The sequence below is a fragment of the Bombina bombina genome, chromosome 7 (genome assembly GCF_027579735.1).
Source record: "Bombina bombina isolate aBomBom1 chromosome 7, aBomBom1.pri, whole genome shotgun sequence".
Taxonomy (NCBI): domain Eukaryota; kingdom Metazoa; phylum Chordata; class Amphibia; order Anura; family Bombinatoridae; genus Bombina; species Bombina bombina.
The window spans coordinates 471,709,490-471,732,498 of record NC_069505.1 but is presented as its reverse complement, the minus strand read 5'-3'; the positions used below and the strand labels follow the sequence as shown (position 1 = coordinate 471,732,498).

The 23,009-nt window shown below is 40.0% G+C and overlaps 1 protein-coding gene across 1 annotated transcript in view; it reads left to right on the top strand.

Moving 5' to 3' along the window:
* LOC128666752 (oocyte zinc finger protein XlCOF6-like) overlaps window positions 1-23,009 on the top strand; it is a 278,882-nt gene that overhangs the window by 181,551 nt on the left and 74,322 nt on the right. The gene's annotated exons all lie outside the window — the stretch shown is intronic.

Here is a 23,009-nt window from a genome sequence, read left to right as displayed (position 1 = left end):
TATGTGCAGGCTACCAATCAGCAGCTAAGCTACTGAGCCTACCTAGGTATACTTTCTCCAACATAGGTGTGTCCGGTCCACGGCGTCATCCTTACTTGTGGGATATTCCTCCTCACCCAACAGGAAATGGCAAAGAGCCCAGCAAAGCTGGTCACATGATCCCTCCTAGGCTTCCGCCTTCCCCAGTCATTCTCTTTGCCGTTGTACAGGCAACATCTCCACGGAGATGGCTTAGAGTTTTTTAGTGTTTACTGTAGTTTTATTAGTCAATCAAGAGTTTGTTATTTTAAAATAGTGGCTGGTATGTAGCTATTTACTCTAAAACAGAAAAGAGATGAAGATTTCTGTTGTGTAAGAGGAAAATGATTTTAGCAACGTTACTAAAATCGATGGCTGTTTCCACACAGGGACTGTTGAGAGGAATTAACTTCATTTGGGGGAACAGTAAGCAGACTTTTGCTGCATGAGGTATGACACATTCTAACAAGACGATGTAATGCTGGAAGCTGTCATTTTCCCTATGGGATCCGGTAAGCCATTTTTATTACAGAAAGAAAAAGGGCTTCACAAGGGCTTTTTAAGACTGTAGACATTTTCTGGGCTAATCGATTTATATATAAACATATTTTATACTCCATAGACCTTGAGGAATTATTTTAATCTTGGGAATTATGTAAAATAACCGGCAGGCCACTGTATTGGACACCTTATTCTCTAGGGGCTTTCCCTAATCATAGGCAGAGTCTCATTTCGCTGCGCCTCTATTGCGCACTTGTTTTTGAGAAGCATGACATGCAGATGCATGTGTGAGGAGCTCTGATACATAGAAAAAGACTTTCTGAAGGCGTCATTTGGTATCGTAATCCCCTTGGGCTTGGTTGGGTCTCAGCAAAGCAGATACCAGGGACCTGTAAAGGGGTTAAATATAAAAACGGCTCCGGTTCCGTTATTTTAAGGGTTAAAGCTTCCAAATGTGGTGTGCAATTCTTTTAAGGCTTTAAGACACTGTGGTGAAATTTTGGTGAATTTTGAACAATTCCTTCATACTTTTTCGCAATTGCAGTAATAAAGTGTGTTCAGTTTTAAATTTAAAGTAGCCAGTAACCGGTTTATTTAAAACGTTTTTGTGTACTTTGTTATCAAGTTTTTGCCTGGTTTAACTTGTCTGAACTACCAGATAGACTGTGTTTCTGATGTGGGGAAGCCAAGGTTCCTTCTCATTTAAATAGATGTGATTTATGTGACACAAAATTTAGAGAAAATGATGCCCAAGAGGATTCCTCAAGTGAGGGGAGTAAGCATTGGTACTGCATTCATCCCCTCCTTCGTCTACACCAGTCTTGCCCACACAGGGAGGCCCCTAGTACATCTAGGCGCGCCAATACTCCTTACTATGCAACAATTAACGGCTGTAATGGATAATTCTATCAAAACATTTTAGCCAAAAATGCCCACTTATCAGCGAAAGCGCGACTGCTCTGTTTTAGAAAATACTGAAGAGGCATGAGGACGCTGATGATATTGGTTTCTGAAGGGCCCCTACACCAGTCTGAGGGGGGGCCAGGGAGGTTTTGTGCTGAGGGAGAAATTCAGATTCAGGGGAAAAATTTCTCAACAAGCTGAACCTGATGTGATTACATTTAAATTTAAATTGGAACATCTCCGCGCTCTTGCTTTAAGGAGGTGTTAATCCACCACTCTGGATGATTGTGAGAATTTTGGTCATTCCAGAGAAACTATGTAAAATGGACAAGTTCCTAGAGGTCCCGGGGCCCCCCGAAGCTTTTCCTATACCCAAGCGGGGTGGCGGGACATTGTAAATAAAGAATGGGAAAGGCCCGGATGTCAGGCTTTTGGGTGTACTGTTTCCTTAATTAGAATTCAACCAATCATATCTTACTTACTCTCATAAAACACCTGTTCACTGAACACAACCCTTGCTTAGTATTTTGTTATTTTCCTCAGAGTAAACACTGAGCCTCTGATACCTCTGGAAGGTTAATATTGTATCTAAACTTTTTCAGCAACTCAAGTTACCTCATTCAAGATCTACCTACTACGGATTTAATATTTATTTCCAGCCTGTTGCAACATCTTACTTTGGCAAGTACTTTTCATTTATTCAAGACTGTTCTTTATTTGGGAAGTTACGGTTACCTGTTTTCAACTTATCAGCTCATATTATTTATCAACCAAGTCTGTGGCTGCCATAAAGAATAACCGGTTTATTGAAGCTCTTATCTGTTAATCGTTATTTGTTCTGTTATATTATCCTTATGTTGATTTCTGCTGCACACGGAGAATCGTGACGTCACACGCTGACTGTTTGCTGGCTTCAGCGTGTCTCTGCTGCTGCTGCAGCCGCAGCAGCCCACAGAACCCGGAATGTTTGACCTTACTTACCGCATTCACAGTTTTCAAGGTACATTACTACGTTTGCAACTATAATCATATCTGCAGAAGTTCTCCATTATAACAATCTATCAATACTACATTGGAGCAAGACTTACTTGCTGTGTGTGTTCAATATCTCATGTTACGCAATATATTATAATTATTCCTTACTTATTCTTAAGAAAAGTTTCACCTATTCCTACATCCTTTTGTATTATTACAAGCCTGCTTATTCTAAGATTGTATTTGATTTTGATTCCTATAATACAGATAATACTTTAGTGTGTACTTTTTGTAGGGAAACATTAATCTATATTAACTGCACATATATCCATATGGGTTTACTAAGTAATAGTACTCTCAATTGATATTGTGCTACATACCTATACTAGTAATCAAACTAAGCAGGATTGATTATTACATAATACTAAGCCATAAAAGAAAATGGAACCTGCTGAAATTCCCCAAGTAGTCTATAAACCTGAGTCAAAAGGTAGACAAAATGGGACAGGCTATCTTGGGACTTACAACTAGAAAATCAGGTTCTCAGAGAGCTTATAAAGGAGGTAAAAGAACAACAAACCCCCCAGTTCTGACCACAGATAAGCTTTGCCAGAATTATATAATGGTATATAGGAAAACCGTATAGGCAGTTAAAAATGCCTGCTACCTGCTCTTCAATTTTAAAACCAAAAACTTACCCCACTGACAGGGTAAGAGGGTTTTGTCTACAATATCTTTTCTAAGAATCTGAACCCAGGAATTTGGGCAGATCATTTGTGTGAAACAAATGACCCTGCTACTAGATTCACTAACAAATTTTTTCCATAGCCATGGATGAGCTATATAGAGGATACTGATATTCAACTAACCGGCTGAACAAAAGATGAGGAGTTGTTAAAACATGGAAAAAAAGACAGTGGAGGAATATACCACTGAATTTAAAGCTGTACGCATCAGACTCAGCATGGAGTTTGGTTTCGCTCAGAAACCAATTTAGATTGGGACTGTCTGATCCTGTCAAGGATGAGCTAGCACGTATAGAGATTCCAAGTACCCTGGATGCATTAATAAAAGTCTCAAACCCAAATTGACCGGAGGCTCAGGGAACGCAAAGCTGAACGTGGGTTATTCAGATCCAACATTTAAAGCCACTATGTCCACCTCTGCACACATAAAATCACCTCCAACGAGCATGTCACCCCCATGGAAATAGGAGTTATTCGTGGACCATTAACCCCTGAAGAAAGGATAAGAAGAAGAACTAATCACCTCTGTATGTATTGTGCAAATCCAGTCATACAGTTATGAATTGTCCAACATTACAAAAAAATAAAAAGAGTAAGTTTGTTCATATTAACAATACTCAAAGTCTAGATAAACAAATTTCTTATTGCAAACTAACTCTCCTTTTGCAGTGGGACCTTATAGATTGGCTACTTCTGCCATCGTTGACTCTGGAGCCTTTGGAAACTTTATAGACAAATCTACTGTATTGAAAAATAAAATACCTATTGTATTAAAGAAAACACCAGTTTCAATCAAAGTTATTGATGGCTCTGTAATTGCAAATAGTCCTATAACTCACAACACAGTACCTATATTAGTTATTACTGAAGATGGCCACACTGAATATATAACATTCGATGTAATTCCATCACCTCATTTCCCTATTGTATTAGGGTTATACTGGCTTCAGACACATAACCCCTATATTGATTGGTCTACTTTAACTGTTGCCTTCCAATCAAAATTCTGTGAAAATACATGCTTCCCACATCATAAAATACTACACACAGAATTAGAACAGATTCAAATACCGGAACCATACAGGACTTCATAGAGGTCTTTAGTAAAGTTGAGGCAGAAACTCTTCCACCTCATCGGGTTTATGATTGCCCAATTGAATTAATTCCAGGTGCAACATTACCGGTTGGTCATTTGTATCCATTGAGTCACCCTGAGTTATTACATCTTAAACAATACTTACAAGATAATCTTAGAAAGGGTTTCATCAGACCCTCTTCTTCACCCACAGCAGCTGGAATGTTCTTTGTAACCAACAAAGACACTTCCCTCAGGCCGATAATAGATTACCGAGAGCTTAATAAACGGACGGTAAAAAAACCGATATCCGTTACCTCTCATACCAGAATTAATTGAAAGATTAAGTAATGCTACCATCTTTACCTAAGTTGGACTTGCGTGGGGCATACAATCTCATACGTATAAGAGAAGGAGACGAATGGCTCACAGCATTCAGAACTCCGCTATGGACTCTATGAGTACCCTAGTGATGCATTCGGTCTCTGTTATGCCCCCGCAACGTTCCAACACTTTATTAATGATATCTTCCCGGGATTTATTAGACATATGTCTAGTAGTATACTTAGACGACATCCTAATTTACTCCAACAATTTGCCAGAACATATAAAACATGTACGTTGGGTATTAGCTCGGTTACAAACACATAAACTATATGCCAAATTAGAAAAGTGTTCATGTCCCACAATACCACTATCTCATTCTTAGGTTACACTATATCTCCTGCTGGTATCCAAATGCAAACCGAGAAGGTTGATTCAGTAAAAAATTGGCCAACTCCCTAAAGATAAGAAGTCTCTCCAAAGGTTTTTGGGGTTTGCCAATTATTACAGAAAATTTATAAAGAATTTTTCATCAATAGTGAGACCACTCACAACAACTTACTTGGTTCAACCCAACAATTCCATTGGAATCAAAGTCATTCCAAAGTATTTGACTTCTTGAAACAAACTTTCACAGAAGCACCCATACTCAAATTTCCTAATGTTGATTTACAATACGTATTGGAAGTTGATTCCTCAGACTTTGCGATTGGGGCAGTACTTTCACAACAGAAAACACCTAAAGATCCTCTACATCCAATCTCCTACTTTTCAAAAAGTATGACATCAGCAGAGAGGAATTACGCAATAGGAGACAAAGAATTACTCGCCATCCGTAAATCTTTAGATTTTGGAGACACCTACTAGAAGGTGCAAAAAATGCCCTTCATAATTTACACTGACCACAAAAACCTCCAATACCTGCAAAATAACAAGACTCTATCAGCTAGACAGGTAAGGTGGAGTCTCTACTTTGCAAGATTCGACTTTCAAATCCAATACCGCCCAGCAAACAAAAATGGAAAAGCGGATGCACTCTCTCGACAACTATCCGAACCTATTCTAACGAAAATCCTACTGCTATAATTCCTTCCTGAACGCTTCATCGGATTAACTTCAGACTTTCTAACTGATATAAAAGAACTCTTCCAAAAAATTCACCTACTGACACTAAGGTTCCTTTGGAATTGAAGACGGATTATACTACTACAAGAATATGATTTATATTCCTAAAGAATTGAGACAACAAATTTTACAACATCACCATGATTCACCCTTAGCGGGACATCCAGGGGGAATCACGCACCATCGAACTTATAACAAGGACATAGTTGGTGGCCTCATTTGAAGGAAACTGTTTCAGATTATATTAAGACTTTGTGTTACATGTCAAGTATGCAAAACTGAGCGGAAATTACCTTATGGACTTTTAATATCAATTCCAACATCTGACAGACCTTGGAAACAAGTAGGAGTTGACTTCATTGTGGATTTACCTCCATCAAAGAATTATACCACCATCATGGTAGTTGTTGATAGTTTCACCAAAATGTCGCATTTTATTCCTTTTCATAAGCTTCCCCACTTCAGCAGAAACAGCTAACTTATTTATACAACATGTGATTCGGCTTCCATGGGGGTACCAACGGTTTTGATATCTGACAGGGGTTCCCAGTTCACATCTAAATTCTGGACAAGTCTCTGTCAATCTCTTAACATAACCCATCAATACACCACTGCATTTCATCACAAGCAAACGGACAGGTTGAGAGAATCAATCAATGGTTAGATGAGTACCTACGATGTTTTTGTTCCTACCAGCAAGACAATTGGATAACATACTTACCCTTTCGCTGAATTTTCCTACAATAATCTAACCAATTCATCCACAAAATTATCTCCATTCTTCGCAAATTATGGGGTACCATCCAACCATCACTTCAGTTAGTACTTCTCCTTCCAATTCCCCTCTTGTAGATGAATGGAATAATGCACTTCTAGACAATTTCGGGTTATCAAGGAAAACATTTTCAAAAGCTCAGACTTCCCAAAAGCACTATTATGATTTGAGACACAGACAACCACCTTCATATCAAATTGGAGACCAGGTATGGTTGTCAACTAAAAACCTAAAGCTACATCTTCCTAGTAGGAAAATGACACAAAAATTCTGTGGACCATTCCCTATTCACTAGGGTAATAAATCAGAATGCAGTCACTCTGGATTTACCATCATCTATGAGAATACATCCGACTTTCCATGTTTCCCTCCTCAAACATACATTCCTACTAGAAATAACACACCCCAATTACTACCAACCACTTCCATCCAAGACTCAGAAATCTATGAAGTTAAAGAAGTACTTGACTCAAGGTTTTCAAGGGTTATTCTGGAATATTTAATTAGGTGGAAGGGGTACACGGAGGAAGATGACTCTTGGGAACCCAGCATCTAATCTTAATGCTCCTCGACTTGTTTCCCAATTCCACAGGAGATATCCAGATCGCCCCAGACTTCAAGCTGAGGATCAGCTTGTTTGAGGGGGGAGTCATGTCAGGCTTTTGGGTGTACTGTTTCCTTAATTAGAATTCAACCAATCATATCTTACTTACTCTCATAAAACACCTGTTCACTGAGACACACCTTGCTTAGTATTTTGTTATTTTTCCTCAGAGTAACACTGAGCCTCTGATACCTCTGGAAGGTTAATATTGTATCTAAACTTTTCAGCAACTCAAGTTACCTCATTCAAGATCTACCTACTACGGATTTAATATTTATTTCCAGCCTGTTTGCAACATCTTACTTTGGCAAGTACTTTTCATTTATTCATGACTGTCTTTATTTTGGGGAAGTTACGTTACCTGTTTCAACTATCAGCTCATATTATTTATCAACCAAGTCTGTGGCTGCCATAAAGAATAACCGGTATTGAAGCTCTTATCTGTTAATCTTATTTGTTCTGTTATATTATCCTTATGTTGATTTCTGCTGCACCGGAGAATCGTGACGTCACACGCTGACTGTTTGCTGGCTTCAGCGTGTCTCTGCTGCCAGCCGCAGCCCACAGAACCCGGAAGTGTTTGACCTTACTTACCGCATTCAACAGTTTTCAAGGTACATTACTCTACGTTTGCAACTATAATCCAGATCTGCAGAAGTTCTCCATTATAACAATCTATCAATACTACATTGGATAAGACTTTACTTGCTGTGTGTTCAATATCTCATGTTACGCAATATATTATAATTATTCCTTACTTATTCTTAAGAAAGGTTTCACCATTCCTACATCCTTTTGTATATTACAAGCCTGCTTATTTCTAAGATTGTATTTGATTTTGATTCCTATAATACAGATAATACTTTAGTGTGTACTTTTTGTAGGGAAACATTAATCTATATTAACTGCACATATACCATATGGGTTTACTAAGTAAATAGTACTCTCAATTGATATTGTGCTACATACCTATACTAGTAATCAAACTAAGCAGGATTGATTATTACACCGGTATACCTTCCGTCCCTCCCCCCATATTTAAAAAATTGTTTCCTATGGTCGACCCCAGAAAGGACTTATGGCAGACAGTCCCCAAGGTCGAGGGGGCGGTTTCTACTCTAAACAAACGCACCACTATACCCATAGAAGATAGTTGTGCTTTCAAAGATCCTATGGATAAAAAATTAGAAGGTTTGCTTAAAAAGATGTTTGTTCAGCAAGGTTACCTTCTACAACCAATTTCATGCATTGTTCCTGTCACTACATCAGCGTGTTTTCTGGTTCGATGAGCTAGAAAAGGCGCTCAATAATAATTCTTCTTCTTATGAGGAGATTATGGACAGAATTCATGCTCTCAAATTGGCTAATTCTTTCACCCTAGACGCCACTTTGCAATTGGCTAGGTTAGCGGCGAAAAATTCTGGTTTTGCTATTGTGGCGCGCAGAGCGCTTTGGTTAAAATCTTGGTCAGCGGATGCGTCTTCCAAGAACAAATTGCTTAACATTCCTTTCAAGGGGAAAACGCTGTTTGGCCCTGACTTGAAAGAGATTATCTCTGATATCACTGGGGCAAGGGCACGCCCTTCCTCAGGATAGGTCTTTCAAGGCCAAAAACCTAATTTTCGTCCCTATTCGCAGAAACGGACCAGCCCCAAGTGCTACGTCCTCTATGCAAGAGGGTAATACTTCTCAAGCCAAGCCAGCCTGGAGACCAATGCAAGGCTGGGAACAAAGGAAAGCAGGCCAAGAAACCTGCCACTGCTACCAAGACAGCATGAGATGTTGGCCCCCGATCCGGGACCGGATCTGGTGGGGGGCAGACTCTCTCTCTTCGCTCAGGACTGGGCAAGAGATGTTCTGGATCCTTGGGCACTAGAAATAGTCTCCCAAGGTTATCTTCTGGAATTCAAGGTGCTTCCCCAAGGGGGAGGGTTCCACAGGTCTCAATTGTCTTCAGACCACATAAAAAGACAGGCATTCTTACATTGTGTAGAAGACCTGTTAAAAAATGGGAGTGATTCATCCTGTTTCCTTTAGGAGAACAAGGGATGGGGTTCTACTCCAATCTGTTCGTAGTTCCCAAAAAGAGGGAACATTCAGACCAATCTTAGATCTCAAGATCCTAAACAAGTTCTCAAGGTTCCATCGTTCAAAATGGAAACCATTCGAACAATTCTTCCTTCTTATCCAGGAAGGTCAATTCATGACCACGGTGGATTTAAAGGATGCGTATCTACATATTCCTATCCACAAGGAACATCATCGGTTCCTAAGGTTCGCATTCCTGGACAAGCATTACCAGTTTGTGGCACTTCCGTTCGGATTAGCCACTGCTCCCAAGGATTTTCACAAAGGTACTAGGGTCCCTTCTAGCGGTGCTAAGACCAAGGGGCATAAGCAGTAGTACCTTACTTGGACGACATTCTGATTCAAGCGTCGTCCCTTCCTCAAGCAAAGGCTCACACGGACATTGTCCTGGCCTTTCTCAGATCTCACGGGTGGAAAGTGAACGTAGAAAAAAGTTCTCTATCTCCGTCAACAAGGGTTCCCTTCTTGGGAACAATAATAGACTCCTTAGAAAAGAGGATTTTTCTGACAGGAGGCCAGAAAATCAAAACTTCTAAACTCTTGTCAAATACTTCATTCTGTTCCTCTTCCTTCCATAGCGCAGTGCATGGAAGTAATAGGTTTGATGGTAGCGGCAATGGACATAGTTCCTTTTGCGCGAATTCATCTAAGACCATTACAACTGTGCATGCTCAGTCAGTGGAATGGGGGACTATACAGATACAAGTAGATCAGAGGACCAGAGATTCACTCCGTTGGTGGCTGTCCCTGGACAACCTGTCACAGGGGATGAGCATCCGCAGACCAGAGTGGGTCATTGTCACGACCGACCGCCAGTCTGGTGGGCTGGGGCGCGGTCTGGGGACCCCTTGAAAGCTCAGGGTCCTTTGGTCTCGGGAAGAATCTCTTCTCCCGATAAATATTCTGGAACTGAGAGCGATATTCAATGCTCTCAAGGCTTGGCCTCAGCTAGCAAAGGCCAAGTTCATACGGTTTCAATACAGACAACATGACGACTGTTGCGTACATCAACCATCAGGGGGGAACAAGGAGTTCCCTGGCGATGGAAGAAGTGACCAAAATCATTCAATGGGCGGAGACTCACTCCTGCCACTTGTCTGCAATCCACATCCCAGGAGTGGAAAAATTGGGAAGCGGATTTTCTGAGTCGTCAGACATTTCATCCGGGGGAGTGGGAACTCCATCCGGAAATCTTTGCCCAAATTACTCAATTGTGGGGCATTCCAGACATGGATCTGATGGCCTCTCGTCAGAACTTCAAGGTTCTCTTGCTACGGGTCCAGATCCAGGGATCCCAAGGCGACTCTAGTAGATGCACTAGTAGCACCTTGGACCTTCAAAACTAGCTTATGTATTCCCGCCGTTTCCTCTCATCCCCAGGCTGGTAGCCAGGATCAATCAGGAGAGGGCATCGGTGATCTTGATAGCTCCTGCGTGGCCACGCAGGACTTGGTATGCAGACCTGGTGAAATATGTCATCGGTTCCACCATGGAAGCTACCTTTGAGACGAGACCTTCTTGTTCAAGGTCCGTTCGAACATCCGAATCTGGTCTCACTCCAACTGACTGCTTGGAGATTGAACGCTTGATCTTATCAAAGCGAGGGTTCTCAGATTCTGTCATTGATACTCTTGTTCAGGCCAGAAAGCCTGTAACTAGAAAAATTTACCACAAAATATGGAAAAAATATATCTGTTGGTGTGAATCTAAAGGATTCCCTTGGACAAGGTAAAAATTCCTAAGATTCTATCCTTTCTTCAAGAAGGTTTGGAGAAAGGATTATCTGCAATTTCCTTGAAGGGACAGATTTCTGCATTGTCTGTGTTACTTCACAAAAAGCTGGCAGCTGTGCCAGATGTTCAAGCCTTTGTTCAGGCTCTGGTTAGAATCAAGCCTGTTTACAAACCTTTGACTCCTCCTTGGAGTCTCAATTTAGTTCTTTCAGTTCTTCAGGGGGTTCCGTTTGAACCCTTACATTCCGTGATATTAAGTTATTATCTTGGAAAGTTTTGTTTTTGGTTGCATTTTTCTTCTGCTAGAAGAGTATTCAGAATTATCTGCTCTGCAGTGTTCTCCCTCTTATCTGGTGTTCCATGCAGATAAGGTGGTTTTACGTACTAAACCTGGTTTCTTCCGAAAGTTGTTTCTAACAAAAAACATTAACCAGGAGATAGTCGTGCCTTCTTCGTGTCCGAAATCCAGTTTCAAAGAAGGAACGTTTGTTGCACAATTTGGATGTTGTTCGTGCTCTAAAATTCATATTTAGATGCTACAAAGGATTTTAGACAAACATCTTCCTTGTTTGTTGTTTATTCTGGTAAAAGGAGAGGTCAAAAAGCAACTTCTACTCTCTCTCTTTTTTTGGATTAAAGCATCATCAGATTGGCTTATGAGACTGCCGGACGGCAGCCTCCTGATAGAATCACAGCTCATTCCACTAGGGCCTGTGGCTTCCACATGGGCCTTCAAGAACGACGGCTTCTGTTGATCAGATATGTAAGGGCAGCGACTTGGTCTTCTCTGCCACACTTTTACTAAATTTTACAAGTTTGAACTTTTGCTTCCTTCTGAGGCTATTTTTGGGAGAAAGTTTTGCAAGCCGTGGTGCCTTCCATCTAGGTGACCTGATTTGCTCCCTCCCTTCATCCGTGTCCTAAGCTTTGGTATTGTTCCCACAAGTAAGGATGAACGCCCGTGGACCGGACACACCTATGTTGGAGAAAACAGAATTTATGTTTACCTGATAAATTACTTTCTCCAACGGTGTGTCCGGTCCACGGCCCGCCCCTGGTTTTTTAATCAGGTCTGATAGTTTATTTTCTTTAACTACAGTCACCACGGTATCATATGGTTTCTCCTATGCAAATATTCCTCCTTTACGTCGGTCGAATGACTGGGGAAGGCGGAGCCTAGGAGGGATCATGTGACCAGCTTTGCTGGGCTCTTTGCCATTTCCTGTTGGGGAGGAGAATATCCCCACAAGTAAGGATGACGCCGAGGGACCGGACACACCGTTGGAGAAAGTAATTTATCAGGTAAACATAAATTCTGTTTTTTCAACAAAGGAGTACCAAGAAAAACAAAACAAATCAGATAAAATAAAATAGCTAAATTAGAAAGTTGTTTAAAATCATATGCTTTATCTGACTCACACAAATAATTGTTTGGGGGTGGGTTTCATGCCCCTTTAATAGGGAATAACATAGCATTTTAAACTTGTATAAATGGTTAGAGTTTGCTTGAAATATACTCAAAGGGAAAGGGGGTAGACCAGTTTCTACTCCAAAAACATTTTTTCTACTCCAAACTGGGGCCTGAATGCTCATGAGCTGATATAGTGAAACAATTGGGCCACTTTTGGACCACAAACAATTATATATATAGTATTAATAAGACACCAATTTGAACTTATGGTCACCCACATAAAGAGGTTCACAGATGTCTCATCCCTGGGACAGCTTTATGGAATTATATTGGTTGTCATTTGAGTCCGTAGTAAAAGGACATGAAACCCACATTTGTTTTCTTTCATGATTCAGGCAGAGCATACAATTTTTATTTCAAATATCTTCTATTATCAAATTTGGTTCTTTCTCATGTTGTTCTTTGTTGAAGAGATGCCTACGTACGAAACTGCTTCCATATAGTGCACATGCACGCTCCTGAGGTTGCTTTCCTGCTTTTCAACAAAAGATACCAAGAGAACAAATAATATTTGATAATAGAAATTACATTTGAAAGTTGTTAATGTATGCTCTATATGAATCATAAACAAAATGTGGGATTTTGTGTCCCTTTAATAGCAAACTGGCTGGCTTATGACTAATACACAGCTCCATGGGCTCGATGAGACAAATCTAATGGAGCCTTCTCACTTATAAACCATAGTGTTAGGGCATTCCCAGAAATAGATATATAGCCATTGCAATTCACTAACTGAGGATGTTCCAGTACAGCACATATCGTTACAAGGAAGAAGATTTGTACATATGGAGAATACATGTGCATAACAAATAAAGCTTTACTAAAGTTTTAAGTGTTTGGGATTGCAAATACCAGTTTGGAAACTACTAGGCAGACACTGCATAAGAAATTTCCCCAACCTCAAGTTACCATTAATAAAAAGGTCTAAGCACAACCCGTCTGTATATAAAGAAAATAAATACTGCAGACATAATTGCATTAAAAAAATCACATCAGAAAACTAAGCAACTAGACACCTAGAAAGGTATAGTAATTAAACAGCAAATATCTCTCACCCAAACACCAGCCCTCTAGGAAGACCGGACATCTAGAATATTAGTGCACACATCATTACTTTTAAGAGGTTAATATGCTCATTACGCCACCGAAAGTACAAATGGAAAATACATTGAGCTCAAGTTGACCCCAGAGCTACAAGGAGAGGCAACCTTTGGGCAGCGGAAATTCTATAGCCTGCACAGTCTCACTAATAGCTGCATATGTCTCTGTACACTCCCGTCCAGCTTTTATCCCATGACAACAAACTAGGATATATACAGCAGAAACATCAGGTCCTAATTACTCAAGAGTCCCCATGGAGTGCAGGCTGTCCTCTCCCACCACTGCCTCTGCAACATCTTCAGGCTCAGCCCCTTTTAATTCACAGGTCGCCCTTCAGACCACACACAAGTAATCAGCATCACAGGCCTTGGAAGGCAGAATAATCACGGAGACATTGTAGTCATCAAGGAATTGAGGAGGCACCTGTTAAACCTTCTTCGTGAGAGTATCAAGTCTGTTCTCCAGTCTCTGCTTGTGTGCGGTCAGCACCATTTAAAAGTGACATAAAAAATGCTTCCTCCATATTGTTCAGGATAGTAAGATGGCAAACATTTGTTTTTCCTCTCTTATTCAGTCCCAAGCCACCATAGAAAGCTTGTAGAACTCTAGATTGGTGGCTTACCAACGTTATAGCACTCACAGTAATATGATGCAACAGGAGCCCACAGGTCTTCTGCCTTGGTATGTGCATTGGCCGCAACTCCAGATTAAAAATCCGGATTTGGGGGGCGGAGCAAGTTCAGGTGCCGAGTGGTAGCATGGTACTACACCTCTGCTAAAATCTTATATAAATTTGATTACTCAACCACTAGGACTAGCTCAAAATCATACCCGGTGTGTAACCAGCTCCATGGATAGCAGCCAACAAAATTTAGCCTTTGGTGGTTGTCCTGAGACAAAGACAGCCTATTATCTTCATGGCGACTCATATGGAGACAGTCTGGGAGTAGCCATCTTCCCACCCATGTGGTGGCTCGCTAGCGCGTGAGTAAAAGTTCAGATTGAGCCATACTTATTTTGACACCTGCTTTGACTTTGTGTAGTGACATAATGGAAGATACTTGGAGCGCTTTTACTAAGAATCTTACTATGCTGGATGCACACTTTAAGAAATTGGTGCAATCTGTACAGCAGCAGTTTACTATAGGACCTGATATTTATAGTGGCGATAAGACTCCAATACAGAAACTACTTGTCTGGCAACCATACAAATTGGAGCCAAGATCTATAATGGAGGAGGACAAACCTACCTGTGAGGTTGATTTTGTTAATGGTGGCAGTAACTCGTTGGCGATCTATTCAGAGAGCGCCTGGAGTGTAGAACCCTTATCTACCACGTTATTTCAGATGATTGATCTATCTATCAACATGACACCAACTCAGTCGGTCAAAACCTCTCCTATACTTTGGATGACAGCAGATACAACGTTACTGATATGGAGCTCGACACACTCTGAACTACCAAATGCATCTCCTACTACGACTGCTGGATATCTTTTTGCATATCAGCCTCTAAAGTGGACAATGATTACCCTCTCTTAATTTCCAGCTCTATGGAATATCATGAGAAGTTATGGACTCTATGATAGAGCCGGCATTGGATAGAGGCTCAGAGCAATAGTCAGACTCTTAACATTAATAGTCTAAACATGCTTGATGGGTCATACAGTGAGAATGATTACTGCTTCTGGAAGTAATCTACTCAACTTTAGTGAGAACACTGTATTTCAATTCCTTTGGCTTGTCTCTATATGAGGGATCTATGGATCTGAGTCTCCTTGAACAGCTATGCAATTGTACTATATGAATGCCAAGCAGTCAATATATCCCTTTAGCTCAAATGTTGCTTAATAGTTTTGCCTTTTACATAGAGCAAACATTTCTCTCTACTGTTGATTAGTATGCTTGATAGAGCTGATACTATATTCACATGCTCACTATTGTTCTACACTTAGATAATACACAGGCTGCATCCTGTAAGACTGAAGGAGGCGTCTATTTTAGCTAGCTACCATACAACAAGAACCTCCCTGATAAGGATATGAGCGAGCTCCAATGCCTGAGAGATGCTACTTACTTGTTGTAACTTTTTACTACAATTTCTACCTGCTATCTCTTCTCCAAGCATTTATACCCTCAGAACCTTTAAACTGCAGAGCTATAGGTATGATGATGCAATTGTTTTATTCACACAGACCTTTATGTCCATTATGCTTTAAATGTGCACAAATTAATGGTATCACTTTGGGGACAATTAGATTTTTTGTCATTTAATTTTGCTGACATACATGTTGGTTGTATGTTTGCTCTTATTTATCAGACTACAATATGTGTGTCATTATGCTCCTCGGCTTGAGGCAGGAGCCAAGTGGCTAAATCGATAGCTGAATTTCTCTGATGATCTGTACATAATATTACTTATTTGAATATAGAGATGAGGCACAGATATCCCCTTGCAAACAGATTATCTCAAGATTGGCTAAACCATAATATTTGACATAACCTATCATAGCTATGGTTGTAATCACCTTTATAGATTTATGTGGTCTTATTTTAATTTCTCCCTGCCCCCCAATAATGGAACCTATGATTTCTTATCTCATTCAGCTAAAGATCCTGAGGTATCCTCCTATTATATATTTTATACTTGTTGGGAATATCATTAATTGGATTCCTGCTATATACTGGAAGCCAGCCTACACACCTTTCCTTATACTACCCAACTTGTTTAATTATACTATGATAGAAGACTATTTAGGAGTAGTTTTGTTTTACATTGAATTGGCCTTAGTTCCTTATAGTGTTATAATTATGCATTCTAGACTTGACACTCTATAGCTGTTAAATACATGGCGGATGATTTTATTAATGTGCGGATGGACATGATCCGCTGTAGCGGATCATGTCCGCCGCACATCGATAAATGCAGACAGCATACGCTGTTGGAACTTATCATTGCATAAGCATTCCTTGTGAAATGCTTGTGCAATTCCGCCCCCTGCAGATTTGCGGCCAATCAGCCGCTAGCAAAGGATGTCAATCAACCCGATCGTGTCCGATCGGGCTGATTGCTGTCCGCCACCTCAGAGGTGGTGGAAGAGTTAAGGAGCAGTGGTCTTAAGACCGCTGCTTCTCTAACTCTTGTTTTCTGCGCAAGCCTAAACAGAGGCATTGGGGCCCATTCCGGGGGTTGTTAAATCGGCCCCTTAATCTCTTATAACAAGTTTGAGGTATTATAGTTCTTTTATTTATTTATCAATGGCAATAAATTCATCAGTTGCCAGAATATAGCCTTACAGTTACTCTAGCAGCTCCAAGCATAGAATCAAACTGTTCCCATATAACAAACTTGTTATCTACACCTTTATAACAAACACCCTAAGTTATAATCTCATTGGGAATAAATTCCTACCCCCAGGCATGTCAGCATTATTGCTATAAATAAGAACTCTAAAGTGGAATAACCACTCTCTCTTTTTAAATAAGTCAGGGAAGCCATCTACATTATTTCCATTGCTTCAACTTATTTGATATGTAGTTTTCTTTCATGTAATTAGCAAGAGTCCATGAGCTAGTGACGTATGGGATATACATTCCTACCAGGAGGGGCAAAGTTTCCCAAACCTCAAAATGCCTATAAATACACCCCTCACCACACCCACAATTCAGTTTTACAAACTTTGCCTCCCAGGGAGGTGGTGAAGGTAAGTTTTGTGCTAGATTCTACGTTGATATGTGCTTCGCAGCAGGCTGGAGCCCGGTTTTCCTCTCAGAGTGCAGCGAATGTCAGAGGGATGTGAAGAGAGTATTGCCTATTTGAATTCAATGGTCTCCTTCTACGGGATCTATTTCATAGGTTCTCTGTTATCGGTCGTAGAGATTCATCTCTTACCTCCCTTTTCAGATCGACGATATACTCTTATATAATACCATTACCTCTACTGATTCTCGTTTCAGTACTGGTTTGGCTTTCTACTACATGTAGATGAGTGTCCTGGGGTAAGTAAGTCTTATTTTCTCTGTGACACTCTAAGCTATGGTTGGGCACTTTTATATAAAGTTCTAAATATATGTGTTTAAACATTTATTTGCCTTGATTCAGGATGTTCAATATTCATATTTCAGACAGTCAGTTTTATTATTTGGGATAATGCATTTGAATAATACATTTTTCTTACCTTAAAATTTGACTTTTTTCCTGTGGGCTGTTAGGCTCGCGGGGGCTGAAAATGCTTCATTTTATTGCGTCATTCTTGGCGCAGACTTTTTTGGCGCAAAAAAAATCTTAGTCATTTCCGGCGTCATACTTGTCACCGGAAGTTGTTTGTATGTGCATCATTTTTTTGACGTTTTTGCACCAAAGATGTCGGTGTCACCGGATGTGGCGTCATTTTTGGCACCAAAGCATTTAGGCTCCAAATAATGTGTGCGTCTTTTTTCGCGCTAAACAATATGGACGTCATTATTGTCTCCACATTATTTAAGTCTCATTGTTTATTTGCTTCTGGTTTCTAGAAGCTTTTTCATTGGCTTTTTTTCCCATTACTGAAACTGTCATTTAAGGAATTTGATAAATTTTGCTTTATATGTTGTTTTTTCTATTATATATTGCAAGATGTCTCAGATTGACCCTGGATCAGAAGCTACTTCTGGAAATTCGCTGCCTGATGCTGGATCTACCAAAGTTAAGTGCATTTGTTGTAAACTTGTGGTAACTGTTCCTCCGGCAGTTGTTTGTGATGAATGTCATGATAACTTGCTAATGCAGATAATATTTCCTTTAGTAATGTTCCATTACCTGTTGCTGTTCCATCAACATCTAATACTCAGGGTGTTCCTGTTAACATAAGAGATTTTGTTTCTAAATCTATTAGGAAGGCTATGTCTGTTATTCCTCCTTCCAGTAAACGTAAAAAGTCTTTTAAAACTTCTCATTTATCAGATGAATTTTTTAAATGAACAATCATCATTCTGATTCTGTTTCTGATGATGATTTCTCTGGTTCAGAGGATTTCAGAAATTGACACTGATAAATCTATATATTTATTTAAAATGGAATTTATTCGTTCTTTACTTAAAGAAGTCTTAATTGCATTAGAAATAGAGGAATCTGGTCCTCTTGATACTAAATCTAAACGTTTAAATACGGTTTTTAAACCTCCTGTAGTTATTCCGGAAGTTTTTCCCGTCCCTGATGCTATTTTTGAAGTAATTTCCAGGGAATGGAATAATCTGGCTAATTCTTTTACTCCTTCTAAAAGGTTTAAGAAATTGTATCCTGTGCCATCTGACAGATTAGAGTTTTGGGGACAAAATCCCTAAAGTTGATGGGGCTATCTCTACTCTTGCTAAACGTACTACTATTCCTACGGCAGATAGTACTTCTTTTAAGGATCCTTTAGATAGGAAAATTGAATCCTTTCTAAGGAAAGCTTATTTATGTTCAGGTAATCTTCTTAGGCCTGCTATATCTTTGGCGGATGTTGCTGCAGCTTCAACTTTCTGGTTGGAGGCTTTAGCACAACAAGTAACAGATCATAATTCTCATAGCATTGTTAATCTTCTTCAACATGTAATAATTTATTCTGTGATGCCATCTTTGATATCATTAGGGTTGATATCAGGTATATGTCTTTAGCTATTTTAGCTAGAAGAGCTTTATGGCTTAAACCTTGGAATGCTGATATGTCTTCTAAGTCTACTTTGCTGTTCCCTTTCTTTCCAAGGTAATAAATTGTTTGGTTCACAGTTGGATTCTATTATTTCAACTGTTACTGGGGGGAAAGGAACTTTTTTACCACAGGATAAAAAATCTAAAGGTAAATATAGGGCTGCTAAACGATTTCGTTCCTTTCGTCAGAATAAGGAAAAAAGCCTGATCTTCCTCTACAGGAACGGTTTCTGTTTGGAAACCATCTCCAGTCTGGAATAAATCCAAGCCTTTTAGAACGCCAAAGCCCAGCTCCCAAGTCCCACATGAAGGTGCGGCCCTCATTCCAGCCCAGCTGGTAGGGGGCAGATTACGATTTCTCAAAAGAAATTTGGATCAATTCGATTCACAGTCTTTTGGCTTCAGAACATTGTTTCACAAGGGTACAGAATAGGTTTCAAGATAAGGCCTCTGCAAGAAGATTTTTTCTTTCTCGCGTTCCAATAATCAGTGAAGGCTCAAGCGATTCCTGAAATGTGTTTCAGATCTAGAGTTGGCTGGAGTAATTGTGCCCTTATCCAGTTCTGGCACAGGGTCTTGGGGTTTTACTCAAATCTATCATTGTACCAAAGAAGGAGAATTCCTTCAGACCAGTTCTGGATTTAAAAATATTGAATCGTTATTGTAAGAATACCAACATTCAAAATGGTAACTATAAGGACTATTCTGCCTTTTGTTCAGCAAGGGCATTATATGTCCACAATAGATTTACAGGATGCATATCGTGCACATTCCGATTCATCCAGATCATTTTCAGTTTCTGAGATTCTCTTTTCTAGACAAGCATTACCAGTTTGTGGCTCTGCCATTTGGCCTAGCAACAGCTCCAAGGATTTTTACAAAGGTTCTCGGTGCCCTGCTATCTGTAATCAGAGAACAGGGTATTGTGGTATTTCCTTATTTGGATGATATCTTGGTACTTGCTCAGTCTTCACATTTAGCATACGAATCGACTTGTATCGTTTCTTCAAGAACATGGTTGGAGGATCAATTTACCAAAGAGTTCATTGATTCCTCAGACAAGGGTAACCTTTTTAGGTTTCCAGATAGATTCAGTGTCCATGACTCTGTCTTTGACGGACAAGAGACGTCTGAAATTGGTTTCAGTTTGTCGAAACCTTCAGTCTCAATCATTCCCTTCGGTAGCCTTATGCATGGAAATTCTAGGTCTTATGACTGCTGCATCGGACGCGATCCCCTTTGCTCGTTTTCACATGCGACCTCTTCAGCTTTGTATGCTGAACCAGTGGTGCAGGGATTATACAAATATATCACAATTAATATCTTTAAAACCGATTGTACGACACTCTCTGACGTGGTGGACAGACCATCATCGTTTAGTTCAGGGGGCTTCTTTTGTTCTTCCGACCTGGACTGTGATCTCAACAGATGCGAGTCTGACAGGTTGGGGAGCTGTATGGGGGTCTCTGACAGCGCAGGGGGTTTGGGAATCTCAGGAGGCGAGATTACCAATCAACATTTTGGAACTCCGTGCGATTTTCAGAGCTCTTCAGTCGTGGCCGCTTCTAAAGAGAGAGTCGTTCATTTGTTTTCAAACGGACAATGTCACAACCGTGGCATATGTCAATCATCAAGGAGGGACTCACAGTCCTCTGGCTATGAAAGAAGTATCTCGAATACTTGCATGGGCGGAATCCAGTTCCTGTCTAATTTCTGCGGTTCACATCCCAGGTATAGACAATTGGGAAGCGGATTATCTCAGTCACCAGACTTTACATCCGGGCGAATGGTCTCTTCACCCAGAGGTGTTTCTTCAGATTGTTCAAATCTGGGGACTTCCAGAAATAGATCTGATGGCTTCTCATCTAAACAAGAAGCTTCCCAGGTATCTGTCCAGATCCAGGGATCCTCAGGCGGAAGCAGTGGATGCATTGTCACTTCCTTGGAAGTATCATCCTGCCTATATCTTTCCGCCTCTAGTTCTTCTTCCAAAAGTGATTTCCAAGATTCTAAAGGAGCGTTCGTTTGTTCTGCTGGTGGCTCCAGCATGGCCTCACAGGTTCTGGTATGCGGATCTTGTTCGGATGGCTACTTGCCAACCGTGGACTCTTCCGTTAAGACCAGACCTTCTATCGCAAGGTCCTTTTTTCCATCAGGATCTCAAATCATTAAATTTGAAGGTATGGAGATTGAACACTTGATTCTCAGTCATAGAGGTTTCTCTGACTCCGTAATTAATACTATGTTACAGGCTCGTAAATCTGTGTCTAGGAAGATATATTATCGAGTCTGGAAGACTTACATTTCTTGGTGTTCTTCTCATCATTTTTCTTGGCATTCTTTTAGAATTCCTAGAATTTAACAGTTTCTTCAGGATGGTCTGGATAAAGGTTTGTCTGCAAGTTCCTTGAAAGGACAAATTTCTGCTCTTTCTGTGTTGTTTCACAGAAAGATTGCTAATCTTCCTGATATTCATTGTTTTGTACAGGCTTTGGTTCGTATTAAACCTGTCATTAAGTCAATTTCTCCTCCTTGGAGTTTGAATTTGGTTTTGGGGGCCCTTCAAGCTCCTCCGTTTGAACCTATGCATTCGCTGGATATTAAATTACTTTCTTGGAAAGTTTTGTTTCTTTTGGCCATCTCTTCTGCTAGAAGAGTTTCTGAATTATCTGCTCTTTCTTGTGAGTCTCCTTTTCTGATTTTTCAACAGGATAAGGCGGTGTTGCAAACTTCATTTCAATTTTTACCTAAGGTTGTGAATTCTAACAACATTAGTAGAGAAATTGTGGTTCCTTCATTGTGTCCTAATCCTAAGAATTTTAAGGAAAGATCGTTGCATTCTTTGGATGTAGTTAGAGCTTTGAAATATTATGTTGAAGCTACTAAAGATTTCCGAAAGACTTCTAGTCTATTTGTTATCTTTTCCGGTTCCAGGAAAGGCCAGAAGGCTTCTGCCATTTCTTTGGCATCTTGGTTAAAGTCTTTGATTCATCATGCTTATGTTGAGTCGGGTAAAACTCCGCCTCAAAGGATTACAGCTCATTCTACTAGGTCAGTTTCTACTTCCTGGGCGTTTAGGAATGAAGCTTCGGTTGATCAGATTTGCAAAGCAGCAACTTGGTCTTCTTTGCATACTTTTACTAAATTCTACCATTTTGATGTGTTTTCTTCTTCTGAAGCAGTTTTTGGTAGAAAAGTACTTCAGGCAGCTGTTTCAGTTTGATTCTTCTGCTTATATTTCATTTTTTTTCATTATAAGATTGAAACTTTATTTTGGGGTGTGGATGGTTTTTCAGCGGAATTGGCTGTCCTTATTTTTATCCCTCCCTCTCTAGTGACTCTTGCGTGGAAGTTCCACATCTTGGGTATTCATTATCCCATACGACACTAGCTCATGGACTCTTGCTAATTACATGAAAGAAAACATAATTTATGTAAGAACTTACCTGATAAATTCATTTCTTTCATATTAGCAAGAGTCCATGAGGCCCACCCTTTTTATGGTGGTTATGATTTTTTTGTATAAAGCACAATTATTCCAATTCCTTATTTTTTATGCTTTCGCACTTTTTTCTTATCACCCCACTTCTTGGCTATTCGTTAAACTGATTTGTGGGTGTGGTGAGGGGTGTATTTATAGGCATTTTGAGGTTTGGGAAACTTTGCCCCTCTTGGTAGGAATGTATATCCCATACGTCACTAGCTCATAGACTCTTGCTAATATGAAAGAAATGAATTTATCAGGTAAGTTCTTACATAAATTATGTTTTTTTTACACACTTCTAGTTAATTTAAGTGCTTTACACCGCTCGTTTATACATTGGTCTATACATCATTTATCATTCATGTTGACACTAATCCGTATTCTTAAGTACTACGTACATTCAGTGCATTTTTTT